Genomic DNA, 22,821 nt, shown 5'->3' on the forward strand with positions numbered 1-22,821 from the left:
AGATTTCTTGATGTTTAGATGGAACCTCTTGTGTTCCAGTTTCTGTTTCACATCTTTCATCTTAAATCTAACAAGAGGCTGGGGTGAAACTTTTTCACGTCTCTGACCTCAGTGATTGTGGTTTTAATTAGCTTGTGTTTCTCTTCTCTTATGGTGATGGATTGCAATTCAATTTCTATGTCACTTCTTCAGTAAAGCTTAGAAAATTATGTATTCAGGAAAATTCATTCTCCAAGTAGCGCAGTTAAGAAGATCATGACCTTAAATCTATTCATTAGCTTAAATTGTCAACAATTTTCTGTAGCAATTGATACCTTGACCCACAAGTGGTCAGGAACTGTCAACATGTGCAATGTGAAGTTAGCACTTAGGGAATTACAGTAGCTGAACTTCTAGAGGGTTTCTTCTTTCTCCTGTGCAGAAAGCATCCGCTGGTTTGAGAGAAACTTCCTAAGGCTTACCATTGGCTTCATCTGAAACTAGAGCATTCTGCCAGAAGAGTTCTCAAAGCAGAAAGATTACTTCCAAGCCTAAAATATCGATGAGGCCAGCTCTAGTTTGTAACAAATCATCACAACTGAAAGTATAAAAGCTGAAATGCAAGATTCATGTATTGTAACTTAAAATAGAAAGTAATTTTGTACTACTGAAACACAAATTCACTAGGATCTTACGTGTAAGGGTGTCAACATGTGAACGGCTGATGAGAATATTCTAAATAGAGATGGTTTATTTGGGAGTGAGCTTAAACTCACAGTAGAGATTGAATGACTGTAGGACTGTAGGATTGTATTAGGTACAAAGAGGAAAGATGCCTGAGAAATAGTATGTGATTATATCCAGTTAAGGAGCGTTTCATATCAGAATTAATTACCTTTGTGGTTTACATTCACTGATTGCCGCATGTTCTCAGGAGTCAGTAACTGCTTTTTAAGATCACTTCCAAGTTAATGGTATTCCTGACTGCTAAGGCTACCTCACTGTATGCTTACTTCCATTTTTTTCTCTTTTTTTTTTTTTTTCCCCTGCATACTTGAGAAGAAAGAGTTGCTGCTATCAAAACATTTGTCAATGACCATGTTATTTAATCAGGAGAGCTGCTGGACAAAAAAGCCTTATTTTGAAATTGATACCTTCTCCTCTTTCCAGTCTCACCTTCTAATGATCAGGTCAGACAGGTGAAAATCAAACTTTATTGTCAGGATGCACAACAACACCAATGGACCAGGATCTGGTCTCCTCTAGAAGACACCAGCACAAGGTGCACACCTGGTCCAGCCTTTGTCTTTCCAAATACAGACTGATAAATCTGGGCATTTTTCTCAAGTGTAAATTGGTTTGGGCTTGATTACTTTGACTGGCACCACCCACCTGGACTCCACAACTTGCTGTGAAGCTGTGTTCATCCTCTCACAGGCATCCTCTGAAATCTCTCTGCTTTCTAAACTGCAGCACTGATGTAGAAAGGGTATGAATACTAATGTGAGCTCTTCTGTAGCTTAAGTCTGTTCCTCCTTAGGCTATGGAAGCATTTTGTGTATGGAAATAATAGACTGCAAACATTACATGTATTCTGACAGCTGTAAAACCACATTTCATAAATATGGAATTTACATAATTCGTATATCTTTTTGCCTCCTCCTACGTACTCATGTTTTGCCTTTTAATAACAAAATGGGGCCTGAGTCTCTATAAATCATAGCTCACCTAATGCTCTGTGGCAGGACATATGACATATGACATATGACACATATTCAGTAAGCACACACATAACTACTCCCTTGGCATAGAGTGCAACATAATTCTAAGGCAGAGATAAGGTTAAATTACTTTAATGGCAAGTGGAAAAACATCTAACAAGGAACTAATCTAAAGTGATGGTTTGTCTCTTGCACAGTAAGAGGGATATTTAATTACTGCATGCATAACTGCATGCTTTTCTTATCTGATATAAGGAGTAACTTCCCTCTGACTAGAAAAACTCCAAAGCCCATCTCCAGGCAATAGCAGACAACTCAGAGGGAAAGCCTGGCCCTCAATGTGGGAGGGGAATAACCTGCCTGATTCTCTATGCTTGGGGAGCACACATGAAGGAAGTGTCTCCCTAAAAGGCAGCCATTCTCTTACATTTCTAGAAATGTTGATGCTTAGGCATTATGTTGTAATAGGGTGCAAAGATGTGCAGATTTCTGAGCAAGGTTCAGGATTCATGCCTGATGCTGGAAATAAATAGGAAAGCACTATAAAACACCCTCATCACTCTTCTACGTTTTTAAAGAATTGTTTCAGTTTTGAATGTACTGTTAATGTATTGAGAATGAGATAATATAGATCACATTTAAAGAAAAAAAAAAAGACTCTGCTCATAACATCTCCCTGAACAAAATTACTTTCATCTATAGATCAGATAGATTAAGTCGCCTATATCCCCGCCTTAAGGGCATTTTCTGTTTACTGACATTGCTTGAATGTTATGATGCAACTTAGTGCAAAGGTCAGTATGTATGAGTCCATGGTTCTCACTGAATTAACGTTTCTGAACAAGCAAATGTGTCGTTATCTCACACAGTCTCACTATGCACGTCCCTGGCTGTAAAAAATAAACTCTTCTAAAAATAAGTTTCCACAGTTACAGCCATGAAAAGAATATATGGAAAAACAAATGATCTTCCTTCTGCCTAACAAGAGAGGAGTCACACCAAAGTGTGGCACCCAACCACCATACACACCTGGACTTCATGTATAGAAGTACATCTGCCACAAACAGCACTGAAATACTCCCTTTGATGTATTTTTTAATCATGTAAGAATTGACAGGGCCCAGGGATTTCAGTTGTTATGGGATGCCTAAGCCTTTTACATAATATGGTCAGAGATGAATGTTTCGTCTAAGTCATGCTAAGCCAGAAATATATAGTTTAAGAATTAATTACAGATTTTTTTCATTTCTACTCCAAAAAATGGCATTATGCCACATTGCTAATACCCTTTTGGGTGCATTAGAAGTCTGAAAATATAAAATTTGTACCACTTAGCCCATAAGTGCTTGATCATTAGAACAGACAGCAATCACAGGGGCAACCACCTACATGAAGCAGCTGGTGGACACTGCATCAGAAACTCCCTCTGTCATCCTTATAATGGAATAGTGTTTCAAATTAGGCTTTTTTCTTTAATCCATTTGCTCAGATGCATTATTCTTCGCTGCACATAGGATGCAGTGTTACTCTTAGTCCCAAAACTCTTCACCTGAGGACCCCAGGTCATGCACCAGACAACACCTTTCTTGGTAAATTTTCCCTTTTTAATAACCTGCTGAAATACACAAACCTAGAGATTAACGTGGAAGAAAACCTGACTATTCTGCCCTGTAAAAACCACAGGGGACAGAAAATTTATTAGAGGGGTATGGAAATTACATAACTGCTTTTAGTAGCTCTAAACTGGATGTAAAAGTATTACAGGATAAAGCAGTGCATGACTCACTGCCATAAGGATTTAGTACTCCACTGAAATTATTCACTCATTTAATTCAACCACCTGAAGTACATTCTAGGGCTCATTTTTAACACCCGGGGAATCTGTATGACTTGACATGCATCAGGACTTGAATGTCTCAGGTTAGCACCACAGGAGTGCCTAGAATCATAGAATCACAGAATGGTTTAGGTTGGAAGGGATCTTACAGCCCACCCAGCCCCAACTCCCTGCCATGGGCAGGGCTGCCTCCCACCAGCTCAGCTGCCCAGGGCCCCATCCAACCTGGCTTTGAATGCCTCCAGGGATGGGGCACCACAGCTTCTCTGGGCAGCTGTGCCAGCGCCTCACCACCCTCTGAGTAAAAAAAAATCCTAACATCTAATCTAGATCTATCCGCTTTTAGTTTAAAGCCATTCTTCTTTGTTCTGTCACTATCAGACCATGGAAAATGTTGGTCCTCCTCCTACATATACGCTCCCTTCAAGTACTGGAAGGCCGCAATGAGGTCTCCCTGGAGCTCTCTCTCCCCTAGACTGAACAAGCTCAGCTCGCTCAACCTTTCCTCATAGGAGAAATGCTCCAGCCTTTCTTATCACCTTTGTGGCTCTCCTCTGGACCTGCTCCAACAGCTCCACATCCTTTTTGTACTGGGATCCCCGGGTCTGGACACAGTACTCCAGATGGGGCCTCACAAGGGCAGAGCAGAGTGGGACAATCACCTCCCTCTACCTGCTGGCCACCCCTCTTTTGATGCAGCCTAGGATACAGTTTGCCTTGTGGGCTGCAAGAGCACACTGCTGGCTCATATGCAGCTTTTTCCAAGTCCTTCTCTGCAGGGCTGCTCTCAGTTGAGTTCTTCTGCCAGTCTATATGCATAGTATTCAGGATTGCCTCAACCCAAATGCAACACCTTGCACTCGGGCTTGTTAAATCTCATTAGACTGTGCCAACTCTTACAACATGTCCAGGTCCCTCTGGATGGTGCCCCTCCCTTCTGTTGTATCAACTGCACTGCTCAGCTTAGTGTCATCAGCAAACTGGCTGAGGGTACATACTGCCTATGTCATTGATAAAGATGCTGAAAAGCCCAGTCCTAAGATGGACCCCTGGGAAATACCATTTGTCACCAGCCTGCACTTGGACATAGAGCCATTGACAATAGCTCTTGGGCTATGATTATCCAACCAATTCCTTATCCACCTAATAGTCCAGCCTTAAAATCCATATCTCTCTAATTCAGAGATAAGGATGTGGCGTGGGACCATGTCAAAGGCCTTGCACAGGTTCACGTAGATGACATCAGTTGCCCTTCCTCTGTCCACCGATGCTGTCACTCCACCATAGGAGACCACCAGATTGGTCAGACACAATCATTTTGGTGGATGTTTATGGTGAGGTGGGAGCCATTTCATGACCAGGGCTGGAAGCAGGGTCTGAACAGTGCTCCTCTGCCTGGTCACCACTCAGTCAATTTACAGGCAATGGGAACTTCAGTTGTGAGTTATGGCCTCATCACAATCTTCTATAGCACATTAGCACAAAGAACAGGACTGAAGAGCTGGAGTGAAGCCAGCAGATTGCTTCAGCTGCTATGAAGCCTTCATTGAGCAAGCGAGATTGAGTTTCTCCAACTAAGGTATGAAGATTTCCCAGCAGATAACACTGGCAATATAAAAAGGTCCAGTCTATACACATTAAAGGCATAAAAGGCATCTTATGTTGGTAGGTGGTTTTACAAGCACTCCATGGAGGCATGAAGTTTCTCAGATACATGAGCATGTGTGGAATCAGAGACCTTTTTACAAACCAGACTATAAGTAGGCTGGCATATGCTTATTTTGCCAAGGTTTGAAAGAACTTGGCCAGTACCAAGAAACATTTGCCGACAGATTTGCTCCTATCTTCTGTACTCTGCACTGGGTCCCAGTTCCTCTTTAAGATTCCTTTTTGCCTGCCTTTTTCACGCAGCACTGTCCTGACTTTTCATAAAGAAATCTCAACAGCAGCACTGCCCTTTGAGCAGGGCTATGCATGTAGACACAACAGGGTAGGGAAGGCAGAGCAGTTCTTCACCCACACCAAGCTGCAGCTGCAATGAGGGGGGGATGGAGGATGGCACTACTGAACAGCACTGTCACTCCAGCCTTGTAGGAAGCTGTTGGAATGCTTCTTGAAAGCAGCTGAGCAAGGCCTCTCTCCAAAAACACAGCCCCTGCTCAGCTGAGTCCTCCCTTATGTGGAGCTTTTTATTTCCCATCCAACTTTTATTTGAATGCATGGAGGTGCTTTGAAACAAAGCATCCACGGCTCTGCGTAAGTGATTCATGTCAGGTGCCTGGTAGAGCAGAACAACTCCTTCATTGCTTTAAAGAAAAAAAAACCAAATGGATATTAAAAGCAGCAGCTCTAATGGACCTGATTATCATAACAGTTCACCCTCCTAATATCCTAACTAAAACCCTTGACAATTAGGCAGTTCATATTTTTCTCACTGTATGGTCTGATTATTTTATTAGGGTTTTGTTTGGTTTCGTTTGTTTCCACTGAAAATGTTCTTTGAACTGCAGATAATTTTATCGAAGCTGTTACTTACTGCAAGTGCAGCCCCTAGACCCAGATGAAGTCTGCCTGGTACTGATTACTGGCTTCATTTGCACTTGTATATTAATATTCTGGGAACTCTAAAATTGCCTTGGTAAGTTATTTGCACTGGTATTGTTTTGTTTAAAATAAAGACAATGTTTGTAATTAAGCTACCTTCTTCTTGAGCAGGTTCCCCCAGAATAAAGTTCAAAAATCCTTAACGAGAATAAACTACAGTAAAAGGTTGTAAAATATTCCATTCAGAGATTACAGAGTTTACTACCTAATTATAGTCTGTAATTAAAGGCAATGGCCATGCCTTGTGCTTGTACACTGACTTCAGACAAATAAACATTTAAGAAAGGCTCTTGTACTTCCTTGCTCTGCTCCATGTGCCAGCTTCTTCCCCCAGGCAGCTGTCACCTTCCCTCCTGCTCATCTGGCAGCTGATGACTTCCCAACCAGCCGCCCAGCATGAGGAAAGTCTCTGAGCAACCACTGAGAAGGAGTGGGAGAGCCATGCGCTCTTCAACCAGAGAAGGGAGATGGAAGTGACTAAAACAGAAGGGCCAGCCAACAGCTATGGAAGCGTGAACTTTCAGGAACAGATTGATTCTATTTGAATCCTTCTGAAAGTTAGTGATTCCTCTAAATCAGACATCCCTTTTGCAGCCAGCAGGGAGAGATAAGGCACTGCTGGAGAAAGATGCCTCTATGACAGATGTCTCAGACTGGTGGAAATATCTTCCACTCCCAAAGGTATTTGTCTCTCCCCACAGACAATTTGACTTGCTCTAGGTTTTTTAGGGTATGACAGTGGACATGGAGGTGGGCACTTCACTCTTGACCTGTTGGCTGAGGTTCCTTTCCAGAGAATCTGATGCATGATGTTGGAAGGCAATGAAAGAAGGGATGAAGAAGGAAAGATGGACGTTACAACAGCATGCAGCAGCATTGCACTTGGTACACGTAAAGATCACAACTGTCACCTGGCGAGTAACCTCCTTCAGGAGATAAGCAAGCCAATGGGCATGTGAGCTGCTGTGGTTTTCTCATACACACAAGTTCAGCAAAGGGAGTGGATTATCTTATAGCTTCTACCATAAAGGCCAAAGAGCAAAGCAAAGTACCCTTTGTTTCTTTGCCAGTTTGCATTTCCTTTGTTCATAATGGAGTTCCCATAACTGATGAAAAGGAACAAAGCAGTCACTCAAAGAGAAATTCTTGCTTTTTTTCCTGCAATGTGTTGCCTGCTCCTTTCCCAGGCCGCCAGATAAGTTTATCACCTCTCTTGTGCTATAGGGACTCCCATTTACTGGCTATGTATGTCATAGTGAGGTTTGCAAGGCCCCTATGAAACGGACAGGAGTCATCTTCTGACTATGTGTTGGAGGACTGTGCATCCATAGCTAAGGTTCAGACCATTTGCTAAAGGAGAAATTAGCTTCCTCTATCTGCTGGGCAACAAGTTAAAATGCTCTGGCCAAATCCACCCTTACTAAATCCAACCATGAATACCCAAGAGCCTGAGGTGTGACCTCAGCAAGGACCTCTGTGTCTTCAGAAATGGTAACAACCCAACGTGGATCCAAATTTTAGGTCAAATAAGGGCTCCACCACCATCTATGTCACACCTATATACATGGGCTGGGCCAAGCTCCGGACAGGGAAAGTGGAGGCTGCTGAGAAGCATTTCAATGCAGGGTAAAGCACTCTGATCACACCGAACCCCAGCAGCACCCTACGGATGCACATGCCCAGCAAGTATCTCATACGTTCCTCGATGAAGCAGGAAAACTCTGTTTCATTATGCCACTAACAGCAAACAATGTGCACAGAAAACATGCCCACGGGTGTAGGACGTTTAAAGCTTTCCTGGGTCATCTTTAGCCATGGTGTGAGCTCACTCCCTGAAAGTTCCCCAGTAACTTTGCCTGTTTGCTGCCTTAACTACTCCCCAGGAGAACACTGCTTGTTTTGCAATCCTTCACATTTAGTATGGACAGAATGAAAAGGTTGGAATTTCTCTTCCAAACCACTCAAAGGCTAAAAAGGAATCACGCTTTCTATCTCTCTGTTTGGAAGCTGAAGAGCTGACAGGCAGAGCTATCTTCTCTTCCTCAGCTGTTGTCATTGGGCTGCAGAGGAAGAGTGCTGTGTGACATCCTGACCTATTGTCCCACAAAAGCAAAGTTCTCCTCAAATCAACGCTCTGCCTCTACATGAGAAACCAGTGTCATCGCTGTAAACAAAGAAGAAATTTGGTCTGATTTTCTCAGCATCAAGTTTTCTCAGAGAACAACCTGATGCTTCCTTTGCCCATGGACTTATTAAGACTTAAGGAGTTGCATCCTACTTCCCAGCATTGTAAGATAATTCTTTCTAGTGAACTGCCCAGTGAAATTTCTCTTCTCCTGAGGCAGACTAGATGTACTTCAAGGGCTGCCTTTCTTCTCAACTCAGAGCAAGTCACACAATTTGGCTATGATGAGTGATGAGATTCAGATGCAGGTGAGCATGTGTGTGCAGATGGGCACCACAGGCATACGTGAGGCAGCTAGTAGCACTATGTACACTTTTGTTGCACAGTGCAGTCCAAAACAGAGATCCTTAGGAACAACACAGCCAGCACAAACAGAGTAAGATTTCTGCGTGGCCCTGTGCTGTGTCAGAGAGACATCACTTGAGGTAAACTTGGACTGCTCTTTTCCTTGTGGTACTATACAGTGTACACTTGCTGTCAGACATGCCCTCACATTTCTGCCTAGCTCAGATGCTCTCACTACAGGCTAGAACAGATATTTTTACACAGTTCTATGCTGCATAAAGTTCCTTTTCTCAGCTCTTTCACCACCCAGAATCCAAAGAAGCTGAACAAAGACTGTGGTCATGGAATCAAAATGCATATAGTATCAGCTATACTTACCCTGCAGAGCTGTTATAAGAGGTCACTGTGGAGACCATGTGTTATTCTTTGTTTGTTTGTTTTTCTTTTGTGAGTAGAACTTTGAAATATTTAAAAAATGCAGATGTTTTCCATTATAACCAATTTGTCAGTACTTAGAGTGGACCAAATCACAGAATCACAGAATCACAGAATCACCCGGGTTGGAAGGGACCTCAAGGATCATGTAGCTCCAACCCCCCTGCTTAGCAGGGCCACCAAACATACACATTCAGATCAGGTTGCCCAGGACCCCGTCCAACCTGGCCTTAAACACGTCCAAGGACGGGGCATCCACAACCTCCCTGGGCAGCCCGTTCCAGGGCCTAACCACTCTCCTTGTAAAGAAACCAAAGTTTCATGGTGACAATGTGGTCTTCAGTGAGCAACTGCATCTTGAAGGAAAGGATCTACGTGATCTGCTTGGTTTTATCAGCTTGCAAGATGTTGGCCAAGTCATAGCTTGTCTCTAATTTCATTCTTCTGTCAGCAAAATACAGAAGATCACTGTTTTCAGCAAAACTCTTTCAGATCTACAAGTGCCAAGATGTTATTGTGCCTCTGTTCTGCCCTATTATGTCTCTGTTCTGGGAGAGATTGTTCTGATGCTCCCTCTAGAAAGTCTTACTGCTTTAGGGAAAGACTGCTCAGTTCTGCTCAGTTCAAGCTTTGTAGGTAGAGGGGAGATTTGGGTTAGATGTTAAGAGAAAATTTCTTCACTCAGAGGGTGGTGAGGTGCTGGCACAGCTGCCCAGAGAAGCTGTGGTGCCCCATCCCTGGAGGTGCTCAAGGCCAGGTTGGATGGGACCCTGGGCAGCCTGAGCTGGTGGGGGGCAGCCCTGCCCACAGCAGGGGTTGGGGCTGAGTGGGCTTTGAGCTCACACCCAACTCAAACCATCTGTGATTCTATGATTCCTGAACCTGATGAGGTTCAACACGGCAAAGTACAGAGTTTTGCAGTTGTGCCGGGGGAATCCCAGGCATCCATACAGACAGGAAGGAGCGGTCCTTGGGAGCAGCCCTGTGGAGAGGGACCTGGGGGTCTTGATAGATGAAAAGCTTAACAGTGTGCCCTTGCGGCTCGGAAGGCAAATGGTATCCTGGGCTCCGTCAAAAGAGGGGTGGCCAGCAAGGATAGGGAGGTGATTGTCCCTCACTATTCTGCTTTTGTGAGGTCACATCTGGAATACCGTGTCCAGGTCTGGAGCCCCCAGTACAAAAAAGACAGGGAGCTGTTGGAGAGGGTCCAGAGGAGAGCCACAGAGATGATCAGGGGACTGGAGCACCTCCCCTATGAAGACAGGCTGAGGGAGCTGGGCACGTTCAGCCTGTAGAAAAGAAGTCTGTGGGGTGACCTCACTGCACCCTTTCAATACCTAAAGGGAACCTACAAACAGGAGGGGAATCAACTCTTTGAAAGGGTAGATAACAGCAGGACAAGGGGAAATGGTTTTAAGTTGAGGGAGGGAAGATTTAGGTTGGATGTCAGGGGGAAATTCTTTACAGAGAGAGTGGTGAGGTGCTGGAACAGGCTGCCCAGCGAGGTTGTGGATGCCCCGTCCCTGGAGGTGTTCAAGACCAGATTGGATGGGGCCCTGGGCAGCCTGGTCTAGTATTAAATGTGGAGGTTGGTGGCCCTGCATGTGGCAGGGGTTTGGAGATTCGTGATCCTTGAGGTCCCTTCCAACCCTGGCCATTCTGTGATTCTGTGTGATTCTGTGATTCCGTATCCTATCTGAGGCAATATCAGCTTCACTGCAGGTCAGCCAGCTGCTGCTGAAGGTCAAGTGATAGGTGAATGGGGACTGCTATCTGTAGGAGATGGACTTAGGAGCAGGGGGGATGGCCTTTTTTTCCCTCCTCTTCATCCACTCTGCCAGTAGTCTTTGCCTAAATACTGAGGTTCTCAATGCGCTAGGAATGTTTTTTGAGAGAGAAATTTGGGGTTTAGACTCCTCCCCCTTTGTTGGCTGATGTAAGTGAATGGAGAAGTATGGGATTCTTTGCAGCACGTCAGTCAGTGCTGGAAGCCTTTGCTTGGACAGCTGTCACTTGAGGTTGACAATCTGGCAAGGACAGACTTGCACAAACTTCCATATTGTGGTTAAGGCTGTGATGTATTATAAAAGCTAGATGTTCTCATCTAGTTGGCTTCAGCTCTGCTTACATCTCTGAGACTACACAGATGGCACTGACTTGCAATCTGCTCCTGGCTGTGTCTGTGAATCAGCTACCAAAGTGGTATCCATAGAGCTCCCTGATGACATTAGCATCTTTGATCACCAGGTGCCATCACCTGTCTGCTTTCACCCAAGCAGGAATATCTTGCGAGAACAGTTGTGTTTATTCCTTGGAGATTCCCAAAAGCCATTGGGGATACATCCATGTTTAAAATTTTCAAAGCTGACTAAGATGCTCAGCCAAGCAAACACCATTCATTCCAGCTGGGAGCCACTGTTAAATCCCCAGATCACATTGAGCAGTCAGGGCTGTTTAAGTGACAAATGAATCAGAAATATATTTTAATCTACTAGGCTCCTAAAATGTTATGTGGCTGCTTTTTGACTAGAATGGGTCACTGCATCTTCAGATAATTGTGCTGGAAGAAATATACTGAACCTACAGTTGCAGTGCTCAGGCTATATTTCCAGTCCTGGAAAGTGACAGCACTGTTTCAAATACACACACACTCCTATATATATATACATACCCTGTCTAAAATGAGTTCATCTTGAATTGTAACAGAACTCATTCTAAAGTGCTGCACAATAAAAAAGCAATCTCTAAGCAGACGGAGATATAGAAATGAGCCATACAGAGATCATGTGGCAACAATGTGCACAAGTTCAGACTTTATGTACTCTGTGGCATGAGGAGAAAAGTGGGAACAAAAACATGAGCGACATCTGTAGTTTAAAGATAACTGTGTGGTGTTCTTTGATTTTAACAAAGTAAAGAAACAATGGCTGTGCAGGTGAAATGTGTCATTTGGAGGCAAATTGATGTGTCAACTTTTGGTTTCAGAAATAATTGTTTCTGAAACAGTGCTGAAAGCATAGCTATGTCTGTATACGTACCGCTAATGTATGTGTATTCATGTACATGCACTGGGAAGAATTCATGGGAAGAATGAATAAACACTGGGCAGTTTTTATTGTGTGCATGATGAGAATCTACACATCAAATCTAGCAAAAACAAACCAAACGTCCAAACAAAAAGCCATTAACTTGAAGTGGAGCATTCTTTGGGCACTGATTAAGGGAAGGAAAAAAGTCACAAACTGGAAGCTGGGCTCAACAGAATGTGAAATGCTCCAATAGCATTCTGCAGAACTGCGCTGCTCAGTTCCCTTTGCTGGAGGGCTTTAAGGGGAACCTCATTCAACGTTGTAGTGTTCTGATCCCCACAGCTCACCCCACACACCTCTGTAAGATGTACAGGTACTCAGCTTGTGCAACTCGGTCCTATCTCAGGGAAACAGACCATGTTTCTTATGGCACCCCTCTGAGTTCCCCCTTCTCCCATGCAGTCAAGGTGAACAATCACTGGAAAGCCATATGTACCCAATACGCAGGAGCAGTGCTGCTATATGCACTAAGTAGCATACAGCCTTTCTACAGCAATAACAGAGGTCAAACTGCAGGATGGTATTGCTTTAATTGCATGCTTTGCCACTCATATCTGCACCTTGGGCACCATTCAGTCCTGTGATTATGTTCCTGAACTTCTGGACTAGCAGAGAACTAATAATTATTTATTGTTTAGAAAATGTGTCTGAAATAGTATGCAAGTACTTTCTATAATTTGAGTTCCTACCACAGACCAACTCAGCAGCAGCATCTGTTTCTCATTACGTTTCTGTGTTTCATATTATTCCTTTATCTCAACTGTTTGCCAGGGCACAGAAGTCAGTTATTGTCACTGACTGAATGACACACAAAATCCAAACCGTTATCCCATACTAAGTTTCCTGCTACTCAGGCTGCTGCTGTAGCCAGCTGAAGTCATAGCTTTCAGTCTGCGATCCTCCACAGTATTCCTATGAAGATGCAAGCCCATGTAGAAACTTCCCAGATGGTTTTCTGTAGGGTTGATGCATTCCTTTGTTTTTCTTTATAACCCCAGTAGTACATCCATGAACAAGGGCTGCAGCTTCCCAACCTGACCAAGGGGTCAGGTGCTTCTGTGGGAACGAGAACAGAACAAGAGCATTCAGCTCTCCTCTAACCAATAAAAGTAGTCAATCTGGAATGAATGTTGAGGTTTCTAAAAGACTCCTAAAAGTGATAAGGACAAACATTATGGCCAGATAAAGACATTTAGTGATGTACTGCCAAATGCAATTGGCTCGGCTTGGCTCAACTGAAGTCTGATCTATGTTGGTAATCTCTGTTATCTATTTCCATGGAAAATACAACAGATACAAAGCGCACAATAACACTATTCTCAGCTATGAAACACTATTTTGCAATATAGCCACCACTATTAGCTATGCATTTTTGCCAGCAAGGAACAAGAGCCTGCATGCTGTGCTCGTAAACATCTATCTGCATGGCTGTCTGGAATTTGGCCTATTTTTCACATTGCTTTTGCCACTGCTGAAACACACCACCCACCACCTCACTGTGCTCAAATACACTGTTTGGTCTCCATACTCAGCACATATCCATGAATGTCAATGGAGGCCATTTTTTCTGCATGGAGGAATTCAACACCTTTGCTTCGTAAACACTTTCATATCAGAGTCCATTCTGTCAGAATGCCCCTCTGCTGCCATCTGTCGCATGACAACAAAATGTAATGGAATATTGGTGGGAAGGTTGGGAAGGTCCAACCTCTATTGTCTTCCCACCAACATCTGTCTCTGAAGTCACGGGCCAACATAATGAAAATAAGAGGTGCTACTTTCAGAACATCCCTCATAGATACTGCTTCTGATCCACTGCAGCGTTGGATTAGCAAGATTAGAACCTTTCCTAAGTCACAGAAACATAACTCACAGAAAAGCATGAACATGGAATTATATAAAACAGACAAAATGTTACTGCTACTAACTTAGTTAAGCTTACAAAAATTAAGATCGCAGTTGAAAATTGCCTCCTTTCTTTCAGGCTAAAATGGGATTGCACTACAGCCCTTAGAATTCCTCCACACTAGAAAGCACCACCCTGCTCACTGCCTCTCTATGTGGCTGCACATCATGCGCCACATGTTTGCCTTTTCTTGTTTGCTGTGGAAACTCACTGGCAGGAAGCCATCTCCAACTGCACATGGCATCTGGAGCCTGGGCTTGATTCAGTGCACTGGTCTCACCCTGCTCGGGAGGAAAAGGGTAGCTCACTCCAGCAAGTTATTTTCTTCCTTGGTTCCAAGCACCATGGTGGCCGCCTCTGTTTTCTTTTGTTTAAGACACACCCTTACAAGATGTATCTTTAGATTTCTATGGGGACCCTAAGGAGGAGACACTTACTCTCTGCTGCTTTATCAAACCCCAGGATAAACAGCTTGATGCAAAACACTCAAATCTGATGACACGCAGCAGCTGCACTTTTCCTAGGCTGTACTCCTAATTCTTCATTCAACCTCTTAAAAACAAACAAAAAAAATCAAAAATGCCAGGAATATAGAAATAATGTTCTGTGAGAGCTTGTTCTTTTATTCTGTTTTTCCAGACAGAATGCAAAACTTCTGCAGTCTTGCTGTGCCTGAGAGTTTGGTCCTGCATGTCCCCATCTTATTCACTATTTCTTGCATCTATTTAATTTCAATCAAATTTGACAGGAAGATCAAAACCATTGTGATATACTAGGATCTAAGCAGCTTTATGAGAATAGGCTACAAAGTACTGAGAGAGATCATTAAAAATGAATTAAAAATGATTAAAAACACCCACCGAGGGAAGGGCACTAGCATTATCTCACGTCTTCAGTCAACAGAATTGCACATGATAAAGTCACTGTCATAGAATCATTAAGGTTGGGAAAGACCTCTCAGATCATCTAGTCCACCCATCAGCCCACCCCCACCGTGCCCACTGACCACATCCCTCAGTGCCACATCCACACTGATTTTGAACTCCTCCAAGGATGGTGACTGCACCACTTCCCTGGGCAGCCTGTGCTGCTGCATCACCATTCTTCCAGAGAATAAATGTTTTCTAATATCCAAACTGAACCTCCTCTGAGGCAACATAAGGCCATTTCCTCTCACCCTATCATCGTTACCTGAGAGAAAGAGTCCAACACCCACCTCACCACAACCTCCGTTCAGTTCAGAGCAGAGAGCAATAAGGTCTCCCCTGAGCCACCTCTTCTCCAGACTGAATAATTCCAGTCCCCTCAGCTGCTCCCCATAAGACTTGTGCTCCAGAGCCCTCATAGCTCCACTGTCCTTCTCTGGACAAACTCCAGGGCCTCAATGCCTTTCTTATGACCCAAAACTGAACACAGTACACCTCTGATTACCACCTCTCCTTCATTAGACACCTGAGAATCCAACCACAAGACGTAAATCCACAAGTGAAGCAGGAGTCCTGCTTGTCCCGCTGATGGAACAGCTCATTTTAAAGCAAAGCATTAAGAAAAATTCTCATTTCTTTCATCAATGTGACTCCTTCGACCTCTCTGGCTTCCAGCATCTGCACCTGTCCCTCACTCTTTCAGGCTCATTTCTTTACCTGATGCCAGCTGATAATGGTTAGGCAGGTAGCAAACCACAAACCAGATAAGGCTCATTTCTTTCCCCAGCACTTAGAGCTTAATGAGGGGCAAACCAGAAAAAGAAAAAAAAAAAAAAAAAAGTGCAAAGTAATCTATGTTTATGAATTCTGCACTCAGCTATCCAACAGGGGAAGGGAGGGGGGGAGGGGGTGAAGGGGAAGAGAAAAGAAAAAAGAATGTTATATCTTTATAAAAGATAGGTGGAGCCTTTCCCTTTTAATTTCTTCCTGCAGGATTTTTACAAAACAGCACCTTGTTTTGGAAGGGGAAAATTATTTCAATGCTCAGGAAAATATTTCTTTTCCATTTAGCTTTCCCCACACATTTTGAATTATTTCTGAGTAATTTACACCCTTTTCAGCTAAGACTTGTTTTACTGCCATTTTCTGTTCTCCTGCATGTTCTCCAGCTGCTTGCCATGCCTGATATTTACATCTAGACTTCAAACTGATTCATCTGCCGTGCTCTTTATCCCTGGGGAACTCTAGTGCTACAGCTGAGCTCCCAGCATAAGATTCAATGTCTGAGCAGCATCTTGCTCCTGGGCCACACAGCTTCTCCCACACCATTCTTGCAGCTCACAGAAGTGTGCTTTGAGAGCAAATCTCCTGGCCATCCTCACCAGTCAAGATTTTCCTGAAATACCACTATGATCCCTAATGGACAATTAGACCATGGGACAAAGCTAGAATTAATAAAACATAAAAACTCCCAGGAATGTGCTCTGTGTTAGCGTCACTTCCTTAGGATCAAATGCACTTCAACACCACCTTTTCCAGTCATACCAGGGCGCTGTTGAGCATGAGGTGAGAAACTGCTCCCAAATCTGCAAGAGGTGTTTCTTTATCTTTATTGCATCAGAGTTTCTAACTATTACAAATGCACTCTTAGGTTGTTTTTTTTTTCTCTGCTCATTCAACTTCTTTGCTGCTCATGAGGGTGCTTCTGCCTGAGCCCTTTTTTTGCGACTAAGTTGTTTTCCAAGTTCAAGATCCCAAATACCAGTCAGATATGAGAATAACCCAGTTGAATGGGACTAGTTAGGCTGGCAGGTTTAAAGAGACATTGCTTCTGACAGAAAGTAAAATGCCAGAAAAAGTTTTCAAGATCAAGGTTATCTCTGATGTTTGGAAATGCAAAGTGTATAGGACCCTCCTCCTGTACATCAGCTTGACTCACTGCAAAAAAATGTGGATGGTTTCTATTGTCTGCAACTTGGATGACTACACATGAGGTCAGCTACCAAAAAAAAAAATAAATAAAAAATAATAAAAAAAAATTAAACTAAAAAGGCTGTCAGAAGGCCAAGCTACAGTATAGATGTAGTGGTTTTCTGTTATACTTGTGATACATTGAGACCTAAATTGTCTTGGCTTCACTATTACTGATTCCCAGACTTGCTGGTCTGTAGTGGTACCTAAGAGAACAAAAGCAGTATCGGTAAGCTCTTAAAGTATTCCTCTTGTTGTTTCACATTTCATTTGCCGGTGCTGGGATGTTTGATGCTTCTATGTAATGATATTAATGAATTTACAGGACTGAAGATAAAATGTGAAGAGTCATTTGTATTCTCCCATGTTACTGCACAGAACAGCAGCAAACTCCAAACAGCACTTACTGTGGTTCCATTTCTGAGGTTTATTCTGCTGTAGATGGAACTAGAGTCTGTGAATAGTAATTCAGCAAATCAAATTAATGACATCGAAAGGAATTACAGAGGCATCTGAGTTACAAATTCATATAACCACATACGAGTTCCCCTTAAACAGCACTTTATGTTTTTACAAATTGAATTAGACACAATCTCATAGTATACATTAGCAGGAATTAAATATGGAACTAGTTCCATTGAACCGACAGCCCCAGCATGCCCCCAGAAAAACATCTGAGTGATGAATGTGAAGCAGTTTATGTAGACTCCACAATAGTCTGCACATCTTTATGGAGGTAAGTGAATTTTGCACGGGAAATAAATCACAGTAACAACAAACATGAGTGCTCATCATTTCCTGACCTCGTCAGCCCGACCTCCCCAGGGACCCATCAAGATAGTTCTGGGTTGCCACTGAGATTCGCATAATGTGAAAAACAGACAGGATAGAGATGTTTCCTGACTTCAGAATACAGTTATGGACTGTGGGCAACTGAAATAGCTGCAAGATGGAAATGCTCACCACAGGTCCTTGTCCCTGAAGCCGTGTCTGCTCCCTGTAGGGACTACAACACTTCTGGCATGAAGTTGCTATCATTAGCTAGCACTGACTTGGAAAACATGCTGTTTGGTTGTGTATTTTTGGCAGAAAACATCCATGTAATCTGTCCTTATAACAGTAAGTATCAAGGAGCCAAGGCGTGCAGAAGGGCAAGCAAGCAGCAAATGGTCTTCCCTTGAGTTTCCTATGACCGCATAACATGTCATGGATGTCATGCTCACTGACCATGCTGCTCAAAGGCCCACACAGATATGCCCTTTTTGATAAGGCTGTGAATAGAGAGAAGCAAGTGTCAGCCCCACAGCAGATCACAGCCACCACAGCCACCACTCTAAAAGATAACAAAGGTGTGACTGCTGCACGTACCAAGCTGGAAAAGAAAGGATAGAGCGAAAAAAGTGCTTCAATCAGGACATCCTAGCCAAAGTGCCCACTGAAGTGAACTGGAACACAGCGAGAAGCAGCTGGGATTTAATGTAGCCATAGCAATTTTGTAATTAAAGGGAAATAGGTACTATGCTGAGGCTGGAAATATCAAGGCGCTTTGGCCTACTTATCATTCTGAATCACAGGTTATTGCCATGCTGGCAAGGCTGTGTGGACTTTAGTGATAACAAAATAGCCTGTGTCAGCACTCACTGACTTTGGAAGAGGTGTTGGGCAGAAACAAAGTACACCATAGCTTCTGTATGTTGGGGAGGATGGAATTATAGAAACAAAAATAAATGCTGATCTATTTGCACTTGGCATGCCTGTGAGAGTATGAGGACTTGAGGGCTTTTTAGTTGCAGCAGGTCATTTCAGCAGAATTGCACTTTTTTCCCTTTGGTTTTTCAGGTGCAGATATAAAACAGTAGGAGGAAGGGGAAATTCTAATAATGTCCTGTTTGACCTATTTTTAAAGCAGCATGGTCAGTATTCTGCTGTTTATACCAATCTAAATGGATTCAAGTCAATGCAAGGTTATAAGTAGTTATTAGCTGCCTGACAGCTTGTCCTCCCATACCTTGTAAAGGGAATCTGCTCCAAATGAGGCTATTCGTGCTTCATTGCTTCTTGCATAGACAGTGTTGAATTTTAAATACTTCATTGTCTTTTGCATACCTCTATGCTGCAGCCAACATTCTGCACAAAACCTGCTACATTCCTCTATTACCAAGGCAGGTCCTGGGCAATGCATCAGTGTAATTGTTTGCTCTGTGGATACACACACACCAGTTGATTAGATTTGTATGTCTTCTGATGGTATTCCTCTACAAAAGGAGCTTACTGAATGTCTTTCTCCCTGTTTCTGCTTGGACCTCCCCAGCTACACCCTTCTATTTTGTCACTGTTATTCACTAAACTGCCTAATCCACTACTTACCAACAATACCACTTTGAAACCAGTGTTCCACTAGCATGCAGGAGGCGCAAAAAAGGGGGGAAAAAACAACTTTTTTGTCCAAAGTATTTATAATTGTTTCTCTGGAGCACAGTGTGAGTTACAAATCTCTGTGGACTTCTGCTGGATACTCAGCAGGGTTCTGCAGTCTCCTATTTTCACCCCATCAGCAAGTGCACTAGAAAGTATTGACTGTTGCAGCAGGATCAAGGAAGACTAAGGGCCTTTTGCAGAAAACACTGTGACAGTGACCCACAGAGAGAGGTGGTTCCCATGTCAGGCAATCCCTGAAGAGCTAATTAGGAAACCTGGTAGAGTGGACAAGTGAGTGGCAATCCAGCTTTGTGCTAGACCTTGCTGCTAGAGACAGAATAAAGAAAGACATCCTTGGATTTACCCACGGTGAAAGCAAAGACAACATTCTAGTAAACTGTTCTACAAATCCTCATCCACTGTCATGGATCTGACCTACAGAGTGGGCACAGCTTAACAGCAGACTTACATGAAACTTTCTAGACCACGGGTGTTCAACCATGACTCAAATGATCCCATTTCTTGGCCAGAGCCAAGCTATATCCCCCCATCTTTGCAATCACGCAGCTTGCAAAAATTTTCCTTGACATTAAGCATGGATTTAATTGTTTTAATTATGTGAATATAGTTCACCTCTGGTCACTAAATGGACTTTTAAAAATCATCTGCATTTTTCAGCTGAAGGATATGCTGGAAAAAGAAACTTCAGAAAATGATACATTTCTATTATGATGTCTGCAAAACTGGTTGCTAGAAAGATAAGGAACCTGCACATTCATTTCTTAGTCCAAAATCATTTGCTAACTCCATTCCGAACTCTATTCATGTTCACTCTTGTCCTTTGACAGAAAACTAGAGTGAAACTTTAAATATCCACTACAAATAATTATTCTTTATGTTACTAGCCTTCAAAACAACGTGCATTTGTAGGCATCTATTTCTAGCAGTAAATTTGACTGTAACTTTACAAGTATGCATGACCAGTCTTTCTTATACTAAAATAAGTATGCTGTATACAAGAGCTAATCCTCCAAAACCTATAAAAACTATGCTAAATTGTCCAATCTTGAAAAAAAAAAGGCATATTAGTAGAAATTGAAAGATTTTTATTGCTAAAATCCTAAAAAAGAAAATAAAGTTGGCCACTCTACCACAACAGACACAGCCAGTGAGGATTAATGAACTGTACAGCTGCATCTTTTATTCTGAATAGTTATTTTAAGCAGAAAACAGACTAATTTTGTCACTGGTATAAATCAATTAGCATTAGTAGTGTTGTGATTACTTGTTCCAAACTCAAATTTGCCCATACCTTTTAAGGACAGAACCATTTGTTCTGGGGCTTTGAAGACGCTTATCTGAAATAGCTGTATTAGGAAGATGTTTATAGATGCAAACTGTTGGGAATGTTTTCATCAGGGCAGGGAGAACCAACTGAGCTCACTGAGTTCAAGAAAAACAACAACCACGAGAGAGGAGATTCATATCATAGAATCATTAACCCTTAAAGGCCATGTAGTCCAATTGCCCTGCAATGAACAGAAATACCTCTAGCTAGATTGGGTTGCTCAGAGCCCCGGCCAGTCTGACCTGGGATGTCTCCAAGCATGAGACATCCACCACATTTCTGGGCAACCTGTTCCTTCAGGAAGGAGCAAACAAATCATGGATTGGGTTGAACTGATGAGGATGAGTAAAGTGAATGTGGTAGAAGGCTAAACAAGATAGCTGTCAGGAAGAATTGAAATAAATAGGAAAAAAAAAAAAAACACTTTGGCATTGAGAACTAGCAGCCATGCCTGCAGCTGCTGGGGGTCAGGATACCAACACAGTGGAGCTGGATATCTAAGGAGCAAGGAAAGGCTCTTCCTTTTTGAATAAAGACCAATAAGACTGTGTTGGGTGAAATACAAAAATGGGTCTGTGCCTCAGCATATCCAAGGAAAACTCTCTACAGAAAACAATAGGGAAGAAAAAGGAAATTTAGTACAAGCTCTTCCTTCTCCAAGAGGATAAAAATCAACCTGAGCCCAGCTAACCAGTTTCTGAACCTGAAACTTGCTAGAACTGCAGAATTGGTGCTGCTTTGGGGTCTCAGCCCAGTTTCCTAAGACCATAAGAGAATGAGGAGGGAGGTCTCTTGGAAAAATGAATGGCAGTTTTGAACAAGTATCTTTCACCTTGACCACAGGCCCTTCTAACTGTCAAACTGTAGCTGACTGGTTTGGATATTCATGTTTGTAGGGCTTTCTCCTAAAATATTAGGAAATTTGTCAGTCCCAAAATTCAGAATTTTGGAATCTAACATAAATGTATCCTAGTTTGGATGAATGTTTCAATTTTAGGAATGTTAACAGATGCTTCAGCAGATGAACCCTTCTGGGATAGCCCTGGAATGATACTCTCACAGCCACACAATTGTTAGCCAGCAGTGTTTGCTCCCTGGCAAAAGATTATATCCTATGGAGAAACTCTGAAGTTTCTCTTCAATATCATGTGCTAATAATACAGATATGTTTTTGCAGTTAACCAAATCATTCTCAGGGAACCCAGTGGTAAACTCCCATTTAGATAACAGCAATACCAAATTTTTTGCATTGGCACATTTTTTTAGTCCTTTGAGGAAGTGATGTCTGGAATAAGATAAGTGAGTTGCCTGTCTGGCTGCATGCTCATTTTTCTACATATGGCTTCTGTCACAGGTAGCATGAACAGTGATGAAAAACATCTACAGAACAATTTGGCTGCAATTTTGCTCCTCTTACTTTGTGCCATACCTTCTGCATTCAGAGGTTTCTAACTGTATTAAAGCAGACAAGGTGGTTTAAGTCTATGGGATTGGTAAATGCCATGGACAGGTTTAAATTTATCATTTTTAAGTTGCTCACTGCTCAGAATGAAAAAAAAAAAAAAAAAAAAAAAAGACACTGGATATTCTAGTACTAGCCAAAATAAATCCATTTTTACATGGTGGTGTCTCTCGCTGAATAAAAATGGAAGGGCCTTACTCTGACAACTGAGTATAACCACCTACTTATGGCATGTAAGGAGAGCAATAAGTGACTCACCCACCCACCTACACTCCAGGGACGCCAGGGCCTGATGTGTCTGTCACAAAGTTGTCACAACACTGAATTTAGACAAACAATTTTTCCTACTGCCCACAGTCAGTGCAGTACTCACCATTTGCTCACTTTTCCAGGTCACCATCTCCTAAAACATTTCAAGGTGAAAATGAGTGGGAGAGAAACTACACAAATACTTCCTTTCATTAGTAAATTTGTACTAATATTAGCTTTCAAATGTGTTTGTTGATAAATGCTAATTGAATACCAACTCAAAGCATTATTTTCCCCTTCTCCTGAGGTCTTTTGGACTCTTTAATTTGTGGGGCAATTAACAAATCCGTCCCAATATTTTACATAATGTGATTAAAACCACCACTAGGGAAAAAAAATATAATTT

The sequence above is a fragment of the Lagopus muta genome, chromosome 1, assembly GCF_023343835.1.
Source record: "Lagopus muta isolate bLagMut1 chromosome 1, bLagMut1 primary, whole genome shotgun sequence".
NCBI lineage: Eukaryota > Metazoa > Chordata > Aves > Galliformes > Phasianidae > Lagopus > Lagopus muta.